Source organism: Artibeus jamaicensis, unplaced genomic scaffold, assembly GCF_021234435.1.
Source record: "Artibeus jamaicensis isolate MK-2021 breed Jamaican fruit bat unplaced genomic scaffold, CSHL_Jam_final contig_923, whole genome shotgun sequence".
Taxonomy (NCBI): domain Eukaryota; kingdom Metazoa; phylum Chordata; class Mammalia; order Chiroptera; family Phyllostomidae; genus Artibeus; species Artibeus jamaicensis.
The window spans coordinates 10,230,515-10,249,380 of record NW_026522014.1 but is presented as its reverse complement, the minus strand read 5'-3'; positions in this window follow the sequence as shown (position 1 = coordinate 10,249,380).

The window sequence follows — 18,866 nt, the reverse complement described above, 5'->3', positions numbered from 1 at the left end:
TTGCTCAGCATATCCCTATTGTTCAATATAATAGCTAATAAACGTCAATAAATAGTTGTTTTTTCTCTCACGTATGCACACTTGTACAAATGTAGAGAGATGCATTTTCTTCAGGCCACTAAAAACTGAAATATAGCCCCGGCTGGTATGGCTCAATGGATTGAGCACTGGCCTGCAAACCAAAGTATTTCCAGTTTGATTCCCGGTCAGGGCACATGCCTGGGTTGCAGGCCAGGTCCTCAGTGGGGGCCATGTGAGAGGCAATCACACATTGATGTTTCTCTCCCTTTCTTTCCCTCTCTCTAAAAATAAACAAAATGTCTTTAAAAAACCAAAATATATATATGCTTAGGTTATTACATGTTTATTTTTTACATACCCATTCTTTATATCCCTAATATAAATGGTGCATTGAAAACTGTGGATGAAGCTGTTTGTTATACTTTAAAAAAAAGACATTTGAGTATTTAAAATGTTTACACAAGTGTTGATCTTTGATCTTGAGTACCTTTGTGAACTAGCATATAATTTAAAACCACACATTTATTACTGTTATACCATTTCCTCTTATACAAGCCCTGAAAATATGATTGGGTACCAGTAAAATGTATGTGTAAAACTTTTTCTCACCATCTACTTAACCTACCACCAAACTGCAAGTTAAAATAACAAAGTTGAAGATAATTTGCTTTATTTCTGTTTCATATTTTAAATAGTATAGCCATCTTACACAGTCTCTATAATAAAAACGATGTGTCCCCGGCTGGTGTAGCTCAGTGGATTGAGTGCAGGCTGCGAACCAGAGGGTTGCTGGTTCCATTCCCAGTCAGGGCACATGCCTGGGTTGTAGGCGAGGACCCCAATGAGGGCCACATGAGAGGCAACCTCACACTGATGTTTATCTTCCTCTCTTCCCTTCTCTCTAAAAATAATATTTTTTAAAAAATAAAAGCTCTGTAGAGTTCACATATTTAGTTGACTAGGCAGCATCTAAACTCAGCGATGTTAGAAAAATTTGTTGTCTTTTTTTAAGTTTGAATTATTTCATATTAACACAGTATAAATTAACTTCAACTCTCATTTTTTTCATCTCATATGACTATCAAGTTTTTGCACTTTGATGTATTTAGAGGAATTTTCTTCCAAAAAAGATCTGGACCCATTTTGAATTCAGCTGTTTGACCTCCCCCCCCCCACAGCCAAATAATGATGTACCACCTGCTTCATTATCTTTAAAAACATGCTTTAAGCATATTTGATATTTACTAGTTGAAAGGAAGACTATGCATATAAAAAGACAACAAATAATTATAGATAAAATGTATATTTTGATCAAGTCTTCTTGGTATAAAATTTGGGCACATAAAGCCTCGAAATCTATTGCTTATTAAGTGCAAAACTCCATTCCCTATGATTTGGTTAATTAGAGTTCAGCACACAAATTTCTTGGATCTAATTCAAGGTAATGCAAAAAATCTTGTTCTGAGAGAATAAACCTTCTATGAATGAATGGAGGAATATTTTTCTCAAGCAATGGAATCAACAGTGCTTTTATTTCTTAATGGATTTTCTATTTTTACACTAAAAGTATGCAGGGCTGGGCTCTTTATCATGTGAAAGAAGAAAACAGTTTTCCAGTGCAGTTGCTGAACATGATTCCTTTTCCGCCTGTTTGGAGTTTTACCCATGCTCCCCAGCCATCTATTTGTTTCCCAAATCACTGCTACACTGACGTGTGATTTGCATGTGGACAATGTTTGAAATCTTAACACTAGAATTCTTTTCTAAGGTAAATATTCCAGTCACTAGAAACATGTAATTTTACCATACCTCAGAAATCTTAAGGATATTTCAACTCACTGAAAATATATGGAGCCCACACATAATGAATTTCAAAAAGCTTGAACAGATCATATGTATTGTAAATAGGGCAGAATGCCCTTTGGTGGGAGTGAACAGGCATATGTGAGCCTTTAGCCACAGAGAGCCATGTGGGTCACTTTCTTGCAGTAATGGCTTTAAAATAAAAAACCCTACACCCCTGTCTGCAGAGGAGTGTGGTAAGTATTTCTGTGGCAGCTTTACCATTTATCATATTGTCAACACTGCATGGGTGAGCCAAAAATTCAATATAGATTTTCTTAGTCATAATATATATAAATTACATATTATTTTCCCTTTGTTTCTCACCAGCAAGTGATCTCTTCTGATAAATTAATAGTAATTAAAGAAGGATAAAGTAAAGGTGTTAGACTTATAAGTGACACTTCTTTGAAATTCATTCTCATCACTATTTAATCATTATAAAACCAATAAAGATGATTAAATATATAAAGGGAATGAAATCTACTGGGAACCTTTCCTTCCTGCTCACTAGACCTAGGTATAATGTGGCACTGAAAAGAAATCCTACTGGAAAATCAAAATCACACACTGACTTCAAGCACTTCTATGTTTGGAGCTTGGTTTAGAAGTATAATCACTGTTGTTAAAACAAGAAAGTATTAGTTTTCATCACTCACCTTGGCAAATCAATTTTAAAACAATAAAACAAAGCTGGCTAGAGTAAAGGATGCAGAAACTCACACAGGGCTAGTGAGGGAGTAAATTCATACAATCATTTTGGATCTCATCAAGGTTCACGGTTGTAAATGTGCTAATAGGGCCAGAGTAAATGAATTACTGTCCTCATTCTTCACTTTTCTCTGTGTCCATCACACCATGTGCTATGTAGCTTTGCCTTTCTGTCACAAGAACTACAGTGAGACTTCTCATTTTCTGACTTTGAGGTTGGCCTTGTCATTTGGTTTAGCCAATGGGATGATATTAGATGCATGTTTGAATTGTGGGGCTTACCTCTTACGTCTCTGCTATCATCATAAGAACAGGGTAGTTGCTGCCCTTTAAACCTGTGCCCCAGGATGAACACAGTTGAAGAAGAACAAAACCCATCCCCTAATGAGGAGCCAAGTCCAGCCTGACACTTAACTTGGCAGAGCTGTCTAGAGAAACTCACCCCTAGAATGAGCCAAGCCCATGTCAACTTACAGATACATGAGAATTTAAAATCTTGGGGTTGTAGTCTACTTGGATTATATGGTTCTTTCTTACACAGCAATAACTGACCAATGCAAAGCTGATAACTCCCAAAAGTACGTCTATTTCCAACATTTTCTCCTAAGTCCAACTCCTACTGCCTACTCAATGTTTCAAATATTTCAAACTTGTCATGTCCAACATCAAAGTCTTGATATATTTAACTGGCTTTCTGATCTAGTGATTGGCAGTGCTTACTTCTATATTCTAGAAAAAAAAAGGAGTATCTTTATTTTCTTTCTCTCACTCCCTATTTTTAATCTTTCAATAATCCTGGCAGCACTATCTCCAAGATCTGACAACTTATTATCATCTTCACAGCTATCATTTGTGTTTAACTGATATTATTTCTTTCCACGGAATTGCCATAGTCTTGTAAGTGGACTGTGTGTCTGCTCTTACCCTAAATAATTATAACCTTAACACAGGAGTCAGAGCACTGAGTCAGATGCATATCACTCCTCTACTCCCCTCATGGCCTTCTAGCTGGCTCAGAGTATGAGCCCCATCCCTCCCATAACCCAGAGGACCCTTCTTTTCTCTTCATGTTATTACTTTGCCCTCATTCATTTGGCTCCAGCCACACTGGTTTCTTCCCAGTTTCTTCCAGAAACTAGGTACATTCTAAATGCCTGGGGCAGCCCTGGCTGGTATAGCTCAGAGGATTTAGCACGAGCCTGTGAAGCAAAGGGTCACGGGTTCGATTCCCAGTCAGGGCACATGCCTGGGTTGCAGGCCAGGTCCCCAGTAGGGGACACATAGGAGGCAACCACACATTGATGTTTCTCTCCCACTCTTTCTCCTTGCTGTCTCCTCTCTCTAAAAATAAATAAATAAAATATTAAAAATAAATAAATAAAAATAAATAAATGGCTGAGGCATTTTGAACTTACTAGCCACTATGACAGAAGGTATTTTCTCTTTCTTTATATTTTTACCCAAATATTGTTTCATTGAAGAAAAGAGAAAAGCTTTCACTATCTGACCCATTTAAAATGAGAGAACTTACCCCTCTTTCTCTCCTCCCCACACACTTTATATCAATGTCTTCTGCTTTAATTCTCTTGTTCACTTTGTCTCTTTTATTTTCCTATTTTATTTATTATCTATCTCCCCCACAAAAATAAACATTCTTATGAGTACAGACAGTCATCTGTTTTGTTCTCAGCTATATCACCAAGCGCCCGGCATGGTTTCTAGCACCATAGTAGTCACCCAGAAATATTTCATTGAATGAATAAATGGCAAAGTTCATGAAAAATATTTATATTAAGATCCCAATTAAAATACTATTAGATAATGGATGATTTATTTATGAATAAATATATAAATATCAAAATTAAAACACTGATTTTCCTTCAGTAATGAGAATAGGCAATATGGTATATTTTTTGGCTTTTCTGATTTTTCAAAATTTTCACAATAAAAATGTTTACTAACATAGAAAAATAAAAAGCCTTTAACATATGTCCCTTTCTAGGAAGAAGACAAAAAAAAAAACAAACTCTTTTCTCTTTCTCCAAACCACAGATATTAAAAAGCAAGACAAATTTGGGGTGACAAATTTATATATATATATACATAGATATACATATATATATACATAAATATATATATAATATATATATTTATAACTCTAATACTAAAATTGTACATGTAAAAGTGACATCTGTTAAACTCTCCATTGGAAAAAACATCAGCTTGAATTACTCAATAATGCCCTCCCTTTCTGAGAGCTTCTGAGTGGCTCGAGAGCAAAAGTTTGTAAGGACTCTGACCCCAACTACACTGGCTTCCACGGTGATTTAGAACAACACAGAGTGGAGTTTTGAATTGGTTTTATCTGAAATCATACACTGCTCGAATTTTGATCCCAAGTAGACAATTGCTTGCAGACATAAAAAAATTTATATTAAATGGCAAATTAATGGAGGTAATAATAATTTTGCAAGTTTGTCTCTTAATCCTTTTCACCATTCACATTCGTCCCACAAATTTTTTTATTACAGCTTATTCTCTATATAGCTATTTCTTATACTTCAGAAAGAATTTTTAAAAAGAAGAAAGAGTATTGAATTCATTTTTAGATTTTCAATTATTGAAAAAGATTCTATCTTCACTCAGAATGTGCCATTTGTAAGTTCTTGCAAAGTAGCCTAAAATTTTCTCTTTTCATTTAGAAATAAAATCAAGAAATTATACAATGAATCCAATTAAGTACAAAATGCAAAAATTAAAATATATGCTGATTTAATCAGTTTTCAGTATGTATGCACTAACTAGCACATGTTTAAATCCAGTCTACATTGTAATATATAGTAAATCTTTAAACAATGATGAAACATTTGATCTTTAAATTAATCTAATTAATTATATTAAATAAAATGACTAGACTTATTAAAAGATGGTGAAAATCAGCTTTAAACATTACTACATCATAATGTGTAAATATTTTTTAAATGTTAGTAGGCATCTTTTTATTATACAAAACCTAAAATCTAGATTTTTTCAAATCTCTAAAAAGGAGAGAGATATAGTTGTAAAACCCTCTCCCTAAAAGAAGACAGTTCGCTATCTGTGGTTAGGAAAAATGAACCCCTGGAGAAAGTGCTGAAGGGTGAGCTTCTTACACAGCCAGGAGGCGGGGCACCCTTGTGAGGTCACTGTAAGAATCCATGGCTTTAGATCTTCACAGATTTACAGCCGCTGAAGCCCCACAAAGGGAGAGGGAAAGCAACGTGAGAAGGCAGTAGCTGCTCCACACATTATTTCAGATGCCCAGAGCACACCATTTCACAATGGGTAGGACAAAAAGAAAAAAAGAGAGAAAGAAAGAAAGAGATTATGTATCTCCGATGAATTATTTTTCCAATTGCAGGAAACAGAGAGCCTGAAGAAGGCACTGTTTTTTTTGTTCTGCTTTCAGTTGATAAATATTGTCTTGTGCAGTTGCCCTTATTGGTGTGTTCCATTGCCTGCTAACTAATGTAAGGCATGTGAGTATCTGAGCATTTTGGATGAGAGCTGAAGATGCCATGCCACTGTTTGTCTTTCTTACTCTACAGCAGTGATTTTCAACCAGTGCATCCCAGCACACTGGTGGGCCACAAAAATTTTTAAAACATGCAACACCTAACTACTTAGTCAGGGACACTGACCTCTTTTCCCTTATATTGTCAAATAAAAAAATGACAATAGTCAACACAAAAACTGTGTTTCGGTATGAATACCCTTTCCTGAACCACAAACATGTAGGTCACATAGTAGAGTTGCATCTTACTGGTCACATCACATAAGAAGGTTGTATCTAATTGGTTAATTTTTGGCACCCCAAATCCTCATACATAAGTATAGGCACCTGAGTTTTTTAAAAAGTTACTTTGGAGCAAAAACTATATGCAATTATTATTATTATTGTCAGTTTTAAAGATTTTATTTTTAATTTTAGAGAGAGGGAAAGGGAGGAAGAAAGAGAGGAAGAGACACACTGATGTGAGGGGTAAATATCGATTGGTTGTCTCTCGCACACCCCAACTGGGGACCAAACTCACAACCCAGGCATGTGACCTGACCAGGAATCAAACCTGCACGCTTTTGCTTTGTGGAACCATGCCCAACCAATTGATTTAAATCAATCATCCAAAATTATACCTTTTTTTCCATCAGATCAGCAAAAAAATACAACCTACTTTTTGCTGTGCCTCAGAATGTTAGTAATTAATCAGTTATGTGTGTTATGAGATGAAAATGGTTGAACACCCCTACTCTACAGGAATCTCTTAAACAGACAGGAGACAACAAACATGGTATTAAAACTGGAGTCCCTGCTCCTCCTATGACACTGAAAACAAACAGGCTGGACCCCTACAGCTGCAGGTGACTCGGACCCACAAAGGAGGAAGCTTAGCAAAAGTCGCTGTCTCTGTTCTCTTTTCACTCTATCAGCAGCAAAGTGCCCTCCCAGTATCCAACACATTCCTCACTCTAAGGGCCTGACCCTGCCTCCATGCACCGAAGAAGGCTGAGGCTCCCACACAGGGAGAAAGACAAAAAAGGTGATTATGGGTCTCATTGAAAACAAGCACAAAACTCACATGGGAATAAAAATAAACCCATTCAAATGAAACTAGATGTCTGTGCAATGATTACTAACGGACGACTTATTTTCATCACTCCAGACCATTAATGTCTGTGTCATTCATATATACAAATATATGCTACATATACATATATAGTTGCTATGTAACAGGTCTGTCCAGAAAGTATCCAGCTATGTACTATGAAAAACAGAGACATTTATTGAAGAACATATAAGATACAAGAAACATTGTACATAGGACTATGATGCCTCAGTCCCCTTTCAAGTAGGCACCTTGAGACCTCACACAGTTCTCCCAGTGTCTCTTCCACTGTTCAAAACACTCTGCAAAATCCTTTGTTGGAATCGCTGTCGGCTGCCCCATCATATTTTTATTCTACCTTCTCTGATAGAGAAGCTAAAAAATATTATAGAAATAAGGAGGAAAAGTACCTCAAATATAGGTAATAAAAGAGAAAATCAATTATTAAAGCTGATTGTAAGATATTTGAGGCATGTAAAGTTACAAAGTTTAGTAAGAATGGAAATTGCTGGCAAAGATGTATGATTCACCTTGGCAATGCTTTCTCAGCCATTGATTTCAAATCAAACAGTGATCATAGTATAATCATTTGTCTTCTTCAATCTTATTTTGAAATATCTTGCCACTTTAGCAACATGTCGGGAAAGTTAAAATTTAGCTGAATTAGATTTTTCAAATCCTGTAAGTGAACGTTAATAATGGTGCCCACTACCAAATGTTTACAATTCCTATGTATGAATATCTGTGTCAACAGGCATATTTCTTATATGTGAAGCATGAAAATTTTATCTTTCTTCTTTCAGGGTAGAAAAATACCAACAGCATATCAATTTCCATGCAACTGGCAACATTCTCTGCTCTGTGGCCGTGATTTTGAATTGTCATCTACATTCTGGGGCATGAGTGAATTCCCGGTTTCTTGAAACTGGACTGTAAAACCTTAACAAGAATCCTCCTTCTCAGCACTGCCTATTCCTGGCTGTGGGGTGAGTCTGCAGAGTAACTGGATTTCTCATGATGCAGAGATCGCACTTTCAAAAAAGAAAATAAGACATTTTAAATAACTAGACTACTTAAAGCTAGTTATTTCTCTCACACTTTTTTTTCCATAAACCTTTCCAATGCAGGAGAGAAAAGGATGTCCGTCCCGTGTATTGATGAAGCCATAGATGTGCCATAGATGTGACTCGGGTCTAAACTCCCTGGTTGAACAGGGCTGCCTTTGTACTTGACATGAAATGCGGATTATCTTCTGGTTTTACCACAATTTTCTTTCCTTCTATTCATAAGTTTTCTATTACCTGCTGGACTATTGTGTTACTAATAGTAACACACAGTTCTTTGTACCGAAGGACCATCCAGGAAATAAGCAGCCCTTTATCTGGACACTGAAAAACCTGTTTTTAGAACCAAATATATTACTTCCCAGACTGAGAGGGTTTTATCAGGCTGCTAATGGAAGAGATGAAATATGGAGAGAAAAAGGAACATTTATATTCTTCTGAGCCTTTGCTCTTTTTTTAATATCATTGGTTCTTCATTCTTCCAGTGAATTCTAGGAATTTTTTTTAAATTTTAAATTCTGAAAATCATGATCAACAACTTTGGGGGAAAATGGGAAGCAGGAGATACAGAATATGTCTTATTACTAGATATTACTGGTAAATCTTATTACTAGATTTCAGGTGGAAAAAAACAAAGTGATTCATTATATCCATATGTAAGGACTTTTGATTCTTGTATAATTCGTAAAAGTAATAATGATTAAAATTATTTATAATATCATATCTGTGATATAACGTAAACAAACTCAACTTTTACTTATTGATAACACTATTAAAACATAATGGATTTTTTGTAGTGAAACAAAAATACATTTGTTAACATTTATTTTCTTTTGGATAACTTATTCAGACTACTTGGTTGATATTTGGTCAGTTATCCTTCCAGCAGCATAAGCCATTCTGTCTGCTGGGTTCATTCTCCTCTAAAGTGGTGTTTGACTCCATTTGGACAGAGGTTTTTGTGGTTAGTGTTAGTTACCTAACTGAAAAGATGTCTTGTTGAGGCACTGAACACCAAAAATATAATTATATACAATAAAATTGTGTCATAAGTGAGCTGTTCAATGGGAATAGCTAATTTCTTCATCTGCATGGCCACTTTCTAAAGTAGAAATGGAGTCATATAGAAAAAATAAAAATTAGGGAGGTGGGGAGCAAGGGGCGGGGGAGGCTGGGATGGGAAAAATGGACAAAAAACTGTACTTGAAAAATAACTAGTTTTGGGGGGTTTCAAGATGGCGGTGGACTAGGACGGAGCAGATACCAGTTCCTAGTACGAAAGAGACAGAAACCTATCCAATCGGAGGAGGTGAGGCCAGCAAGCCAGCAGTTGCCAAGCATATATGAAAATAAGAGACCAGAAACCTCATCGGTCACGGAGGAACCAGACGGTAGGGAGACAGCAGCGGTACAGTAGTCTCTGGGACGGAGTAGGGAGAAACAGCCGGTGCAGGGTAGGGGAACCAGAGCCCTGTGGCCAGAGCCAAACGGCTCCTGGGGCAGCCTTCAGCGCCCGGACTGCTCCCTCCCTGGAATTTTTCTGCCGGGCAGGCCGAGCGGCCCAGGCGGAGAGGTGTGGAAGAAATTTCAGCCTGCGCGCAATTTGGGGAGCTAGTCACTCCACACGCAGTGTGTCTGGGCAAGTGCCCGAGGGCGCCTAGGCCAACGTTCAGCGCCCAGAAAGCTCCCTCCCTAGGATTTTTGGGCTGGGGACCTGCCAAGTGGCCCAACCAGAGGGGAGCAGAGGTGATTTCAGTCTGTGCATAGCTCGGAGGTCCAGCGCCTGGTGGGAACTGTGTCTGGGAGAGTGCCTAAAGGTGCCTGGGACAGCGTTCAGTGCTCGGACGGCTCCCTCCCTGGAAGTTTTCTGCCGGGCAGGCCGAGTGGCCCAGGCAAAGAGGTGTGGAAGAAACTTCAGCCTGCGCGCAAGTTGGGGAACTATTAGCTCCACACGCAGGGTGTCTGGGCAAGTGCCAGAGGGCGCCTAGGCCAACTCAGCGCCCAGAAAGCTCCCTCCCTAGGATTTTTGGGCCTGGACAGACCAGGGGACCCAACCAGAGGGGAGCAGAGGAGATTTCAGCCTGCACACGGTTCTGGGTCCAGCACCCAGCGTGGTGCTGCTACATCCCTAGGGTTTTTTTGTTTTTTGTTTTTTTGTTTTTTGTATGTTTGTTTTGTTTTTTTGCCAGAGGTTGGCCAGGGGACCCAGACAAACACAGGAGCAGAAGGGATACACACCATGCACGTGCCATGACGAGCACACAGAGTTTCTAGGTCGGCGCCCAGTCCTCAGATCTGCTCCCAGCTTCCAGTCTACCCCCCTCAGACTATCTGGAAGCCTGGGAGGCTGAGGGGTCCTGGGAAAAGAGCTGAGACCCTCAACCCCCTCCCTTTCTGGCCAAGCAAGGTGGGGGGCCAGGAGAGACTTGTTTGATAGAGTTTACAGAGAGGGTGCGGAGGACAAAGGGCCCCAACCAAAGACTCTGTGGTTACCAGCCCAGGAGAACTCAGAGGTGCAGCCTGGGGCTCTGAATCCAGTAGACACGGCAGCCTGGTCTGCTTCACACCCAGCTTGGCAGCAAGCCCAGGATTGGGCAGAGGGTCTGGGGCTTCCCAACTGAACGGGGGCAGGCCTGTGCTCAATCCCGAGGGAACCAGGCAACTAGACCGGTGCAGGTGCCTGCAAACACAGCAAACCAGACTATGGCAGTAACCCCTGGGAGGGGAGTGCTGCGAGAAAGTCCTAGTTCCCCATTGTAGGGAGCTGGGGGAGAGGTGCCAAGTGTCTGGATCCTGAGAGGGGCTGGCTGAAAAACATCACAACAATCGACCCTCAGCCAACTGCAACCAGAAAAACCGGTTCGGCTAGTTTGAAGCCAACAAGAGACATTCCTTTTTCTGAGGGTGTTTTTGAGAGTATTTTGGTGCATTTTTTGTTTTTTGTTTTTTTTACTTTATTTTATCTTTATTCTTTCTTTTTTTTATCTACCTTTCTTCCTTCTCCATTCCTTTTCTTTATCTTTTTGCTTTTTTAAAGTAATCTGTTATTTCTTTAAAACTTTATTACTGTTTCATCTTTCCATACTTTTGTCCTCTTTTCCCGGATTTTCTGTTTTATTTCTTTTTCTTTTTTTTCTAAACTTATTGCTCTTTCTTCCATTCCCCTACCATTTTTTTCTTTCTTCCTTTTATTTCTTTCCTTATCATTTCTTTCTTTTACCAACAAGAGTCACAATCAACTTGAAAATATAAAAAGACCAGAGATGGACCCATAGAAGAGGCCTCCCAATAGTAGAGTCAGAGAGACAAATTGCACATTGTTGTGGGAGAGAAGCCACAAGTTGCTGCATATTTGAGTAGGTGGAAGCAGAAAACAACAGGATAACCAAAAGAGGCTGCACCATTGAAATTCACAGGCATTCCACCACAAAAGTTCATACCATAAACCCAGGGTGTCAAAACAGATTAATCTAAGAAGCTGAGGCTAACAAGAAGAGTCTCACAAACAATGGGAAGACAAAGAAACAATCCCCAAATGAAAGGAAAGGAGGAATCCTCAGAAAGAATGTTAGATGAAACAGAAGCAAGTCAACTCTCAGATACTGAATTCAAAGCACTGGTGATCAGGAAGTTCAAAGAGCTCACAATCAACTACCAGAAACTACAGGGAAGCTACAGTGATCTCACTGTGAACTATATCAACATGAAAAAGGAAATGGAAATTATTAGCAAGGGCCAAGAGGAAATGAAGAATACAATTTCTGAATTAAAAAACACAGTGGAAAGCATTAAAAATAGGGTGGATGAAACAGAAGATCGGATTAGTGAATTGGAGGACAAAGTAGAAAGCATCTCACAGAAAGAACAGGAAAGGGAAAAGAGGCTCAGAAAGAATGAAGAGAGATTAAGAGAAATGCAAGACAATATGAAACATAATAATATCCGAATAATAGGAATACCAGAAGGAGAAGAAGAAGAACAAGGGATAGAAAACATATTTGAAAGAGTAATGAGAGAAAATTTCCCTAATTTGACAAAAGAAAAAGTCACACAAATCCAGGAATCACACAGAGTCCCATTCAAGAGGAACCCAAAGAGGCCCACTTCAAGACACATCATCATTAAAATGGCCAAATTCCAAGACAAAGAGAGAATCTTAAAGGCAGCAAGGGAGAAAAAAGAAATAACATACAAGGGCGTCCCGATAAGGTTAGCCACTGACTTCTCAATGGAAACACTCCAAGCAAGAAGAGATTGGCAAGAAATATTCCAAGTAATGAGAAACAGAGGCCTACAACCAAGACTACTTTACCCAGCAAGGCTCTCAATCAAGATAGAAGGCCAAATAAAGAGCTTCCAAGACAAAAGAAGTCTAAAAGAATTTGCTGCCACCAAGCCAGCTCTACAAGAAATACTAAAAGGTCTGCTTTAAGGAAAGGAAGGAAAAGAGACAGACAGAGAGGAACACAGGTACAAAAATGGCAATGAATAAGTACCTATCAATAATAACCTTAAATGTAAATGGATTAAATGCTCCAATCAAAAGACACAGAATAGCGTCATGGATAAGAAAGTATGACCCACACATATGCTGCCTACAAGAGACCCACCTCAGGACAAAAGACCATCACAGACTAAAAGTGAAAGGCTGGAAACAAATTTTCCAAGCAAATGGACAAGAAAAAAAGCTGGGGTAGCAATTCTCATATCAGACAAAATAGACTTCAAAAAAAGAGCCATAAAGAGTGACCCAGAAGGTCACTTCATAATACTCAAGGGAAGAATCCACCAAGAAGACATTAACATCATAAATATATATGCACCCAACATAGGAGCACCAAAATATATAAGGAAAATCTTAGAGGAATTCAAGAAAGATATAGACAGCAACACAATTATAGTGGGGGATTTTAACACCCCACTATCAAAAATGGACAGATCTTCCAAACAAAATATCAACAAAGACATTGTGGCATTAAACAACACCCTTGATGAAATGTACCTAACTGATATATACAGAGCTCTTCACCCCAAAGAAGCTAAATACACATTCTTTTCAAATGCACATGGGACATTCTCAAAGATAGACCACATGATAGGACACAAAACAAGCCTCAACAAATTCAAGAATACTGAAATCATACCAAGCATTTTCTCTGACCATAAGGGACTGAAACTGGAAACCAACCCCAAAGGAAAAAACCCAAAACACCCAAAATCATGGAGACTGAATAGTATGCTATTAAACAATGAATGGGTCAAGAATGAAATCAGGGAAGAAATCAAAAAGTTTCTGGAAACAAATGAAAATGATCTCACAACAACCCAAAACTTATGGGATACAGCCAAGGCAGTCCTGAGAGGGAAGTTTATAGCAATACAGGCCTACCTAAAGAAAACAGAAACATTTCAAACAAATGACCTTACTCTACGCCTGCAAGAACTCGAAGAACAACAACAAAAACAGCCCAAAGCAAGTAGAAGGAAGGAAATAACTAAGATCAGAGCAGAACTAAATGACATAGAGATTAAAAGTACAATTCTAAAGATCAATGAATCCAGGAGTTGGTTCTTTGAAAAAATAAACAAAATAGACAAGCCTTTAAGTAGGCTCATCAAGAAAAGAAGGGAACGGACACAAATAAACACAATCAGAAATGAAAGAGGAGAGATTACAACCGATACCACAGAAATAGAGAGGATTGTAAGAAATTACTATGAAGAACTGTATGCCAAGAAATTTGAGAACCTAGGGGAAATGGACACATTTCTAGAAAAATATAATCTCCCAAAACTCAATGAAAAAGAAGTAGAACACCTGAATAGACCAATAACAGCAAAAGAAATTGAAGCAGTAATCAAAAAACTCCCATCACACAAAAGCCCTGGACCAGATGGATTCACAGGAGAATTCTACAAAGCATTTAAGGAAGAGCTAACCCCCATTCTTCACAGACTATTCCAAAAAATCCAAAAGGATGGAAAACTCCTTAACTCCTTTTATGAAGCCAGCATCATCCTAATTCCAAAACCAGATAGAGATACAACAAAGAAAGAAAACTTCAGGCCAATATCGCTGATGAACATAGATGCTAAAATCCTCAACAAAATATTAGCAAATCGCATCCAACAATATATCCAAAAGATTATACATCATGACCAAGTGGGATTCACCCCAGGGATGCAAGGATGGTTCAACATTCGCAAAACAGTAAATGTAATACATGACATAAACAAAAGCAAAGACAAAAACCACATGATCATATCAATAGACGCAGAAAAAGCTTTCGATAAGGTACAACACCCATTTATGATAAAAACACTCAGCAAAATGGGAATAGAGGGAACATTCCTCAATATAATAAAGGCCATTTATGAGAGACCTACAGCCAATATCATACTCAATGGACAAAAACTAAAAGCTTTTCCACTAAGATCAGGAACAAGACAAGGATGTCCACTTTCACCACTTCTATTCAATATAGTATTAGAAGTTTTGGCCACAGCAATCAGGCAGGAAAAGGAAATAAAAGGCATCCAAATAGGAAAGGAGGAAACAAAATTGTCACTGTTTGCAGATGACATGATAGTGTATATGGAAAATCCTATAGACTCTACCCAAAAACTGCTCAAACTAATTAATGAATTTGGCAAAACAGCAGGATACAAAGTCAATATCCAGAAATCAAAGGCATTTTTGTATACAAACAATGAACCAGCAGAAGCAGAAATCAAGGAAAAAAATCCCATTTGATATAGCAAAAAGAAAAAATAAAATATCTGGGAATAAACCTAACCAAAGAGGTAAAAGACCTGTATGTAGAAAACTACACAGCACTGAAGAAAGAAATCAGGGAAGACACAAACAAATGGAAACATATACCGTGTTCATGGATTGGAAGAATTAACATCATCAAAATGTCCATACTACCCAAAGCAATATACAGATTCAATGCAATACCTATTAAAGTACCAATGGCGTATTTCACAGACATAGAACAAACACTTCGAAAATTTATATGGAATCATAAACGAGCCCGAATAGCAGCTGCTCTTTTGAGAAAGAAGAACAAAGTAGGAGGGATCACAATACCTGATATTAAACTGTATTACAAAGCCACGGTAATCAAAACAGCCTGGTACTGGCATAAAAACAGGCACATAGACCAATGGAACAGAACAGAGAGCCCAGAAATCAACCCAACCCTCTACAGTCAATTAATATTCAACAAAGGGGGCAGTAACATAAAATGGAGTAAAGATAGCCTCTTCAGCAAATGGTGTTGGGAGAACTGGACAGCTACGTGCAAAAAAATGAAACTTGAGCACCAACTTACACCATACACCAAAATAAATTCAAGGTGGATAAAAGACTTAAATATAAGCCATGACACCATTAAAGTCCTAGAGGAGAACATTGGCAAGAAAATCTCAGATATTCCACGCAGCAACATTTTTACGGATATGTGCCCTAGAGCAAGGAATATAAAGGAAAGAATAAACAAATGGGATCTCATCAAAATAAAAAGCTTCTGCATGGCTAAAGAAAACAGTATTAAATTAAAAAGACAACCAACTGTATGGGAAAACATATTTGCCAATGATACCTCAGACAAAGGTTTAATCTCCAAAATATACAAAGAACTTACACGACTCCACTCTAGGAAGACATCGAACCCAATTAAAAAATGGGAAAAGGACTTGAACAGACACTTCTCCAAAGAGGACATACAGAATATCCAGAGACACATGAAGAGGTGCTCAATATCGTTAGCTATCAGAGAGATGCAAATTAAAACCACAATGAGATACCACTTTACACCAGTCAGGATGGCTATAATAGACAAAGCAACAAACAACAAATGTTGGAGAGGGTGTGGGGAAAAGGGGTCCTTAGTTCACTGTTGGTGGGATTGCAGACTGGTACAACCATTATGGAAAACAGTATGGAATTTTCTCAGAAGAATAAAAATTGACCTGCCTTTTGACCCAGCAATTCCACTGCTGGGATTATACCCCAAGAATCCTAAAACATCAATTTCAAAGAACCTATGCACCACAATGTTCATAGCAGCACAATTTACAATAGCCAAGAGTTGGAAGCAACCTAGGTGCCCATCAGTAAATGAATGGATCCAAAAATTGTGGTACATATACACCATGGAATTCTATGCAGCAGAGAGAAAGAAGGAGCTACTACCTTTTGCAACAACATGGATGGAACTGGAAAGCATTATGCTGAGTGAAATAGGCCAGGCATTGAAGGACAAATACCATATGATCTCACCTTTGACAGGAAGCTAAAGAATAAAACAAACAAGCAAACAGAATAAAAACAAAGACACTGAAATAGAGAACAAGTGGGCAGCGACCAGAGGGGAGAGGGAAGGGAACTTAAGGGGAAAAAGGGGGAGGGATTTTGAGGAACAAGTATGAAAGACACAGAGATGAGGACTGGGGGGGGGGGAATGGGAGGGAGGGGGGAGACCGGGCGGGGGGGTACGGTGGGATGGGAGAAATAGATTAAAAAAAAAATGTACTTGAAAAGTAACTAAATAAAATAATATTAAAAAAAAGAAAAATAACTAAATAAAATTAATTTAAAAAAAATAAATAAAAATTAGAATGCAAATGAATGCCTCTTGCTGACAATCTGAAAATTTAGGTAAACAACAATAAAAATCAATGTGCTGATGTGTACCTTCCTATAGATAGCAACGTAACATCTACTTAAATCAAAATAATTCTTCAAATTGTATTCATTCTGCCAACACTGGGTCAGTACTTTAATATACATCAGAATTATACAACAAAAAGAGCGTAAATACATATTTAGCATAAATACCACCTCACTCAAGTGTATCTGTTTTTCAGTTCTATAGTGATGGATGATACTGAGTTGCCAATTCCTGCCTTAGAATAGGCATTCTCCAAGTAATGTCCAGTGACTTTTAGAAGGTCCCTGAAACACTTTTAAGGGGTCTATGAGATCATAACCACTTCCTAATAATACTAAGATACTAGTTTCTGCTTTACACTCACTGTCTTATAAGTGCACAGTGAGACAGTCCAGAGGCTGCCTGATGCGTGATACCACAACAGAAGCAAGTGTGAGAGTCCAGCTGTCTTTCCTAAACCAGACACTAAGGAGACTAGCAAAAATGTAAAACAAGATTACTCTTCTATTAATGTTTTATGTTGTTTGAAAAATGTTGTTCAATAAAAATATGTTATGTTTGCATGGAATAGGTTGATTATTGCTATTTTAAACAAAGAAATACTTTAAATGCCTAGAAATTATGATTTCTAATATGGTGAATATTGATAGACATAAACCACATTTAAAAGAAAAAGCATTTCATGCTCCCCACTTTTATGATTCTTTGAGAAACTCTGTCTTAGAACACACTTGGCCTTTATGGTAGTTTTCTTTCACAAACCTTATAAATTAAAAGGGATATTGATTACAGACACCAGTTCTGCTTCTTTTTAAATCTGCATTTTTTACCCACAGCAGTGTGAGTAGCTGCTCAGTAAATACTTATTGATCAAAGGGCAATATTATGATTGGGAAAACAAGACAATGAAAGTTTTTAGATGTTTGTTGATTAAAAATACTTCCCTTATTGACAATTTCATTTAAATTATATCAGGCTTTCTCTGATCGTAGTTTTCCTGACAGTGTGGCAAACTCTTTAGAAAAGCAATACTCTAAACACTGCCAAAGATAATGTCTGTTGGGCCCAACGGTAGTGATAGATAATGGCTGGGTGGGAAATTGCATCTTTATTTAATGAGTTCTCTGTCCTTTCCCCAGTGATGTCACAGTGTAACTAGTATAAAGTTGCGTGCCAATATTTCAGTGTATAAAGACCAGGGCTGCCCCTACAGCAGACGCCAGAAATCAAAAGCCATTTTATAGCTCTTCTATATAATTGAGTCACCTTTGTTCCTATTCTAATCTGATGCCTTCTCATTTGGATTAAATCCTACGACGTATAAGTTGAGATTGTTCAGTAGATCTAACTTTTTCCAGCCAGATTCTGTCGGGATCAGAAACACTAAACACTGAATTTGTGCTCCTAGACTCAGGTGTAGGTTTCTTTCTTTCCATTACTAATAGATATGTTCTAGTACTTTGAAGACCAAGTGAGTCTCGAATGTTGCCTTGATCTTATAAAAGAAGTCTAACCTAGGAATCCTTTCCTTGTATGCTGAAGAGTAATGAAAAACAAAGGAGTATTTCCCATTTGGGGACTAGTCAATAATTTTGCCATTCTGCCTGCTAGAAGAAAAAACATTTATTTCTAATTAGCTGGGTACCACCAAGTTTATTATGTTGGAGCATAATCCCATCAGATAAATTCTTTCGTTAAGTGATGTAAGTGTAGGATGGCACTTCCTCCACACAACATACTTCTAATTAGGATCTTTAAGTTGTTTTCAACACATGCAGGGTGGTGTGATGAGCAGGAAAAATTCAAGCTAGAAAACCAGAAAGGCCTGAGAGCTGGTCTCACCTTCAGTGCTTACTGTCTATGTGACATTAACAAGTTTAACCATGCTGAGCCCCAGTGGTTTTTTT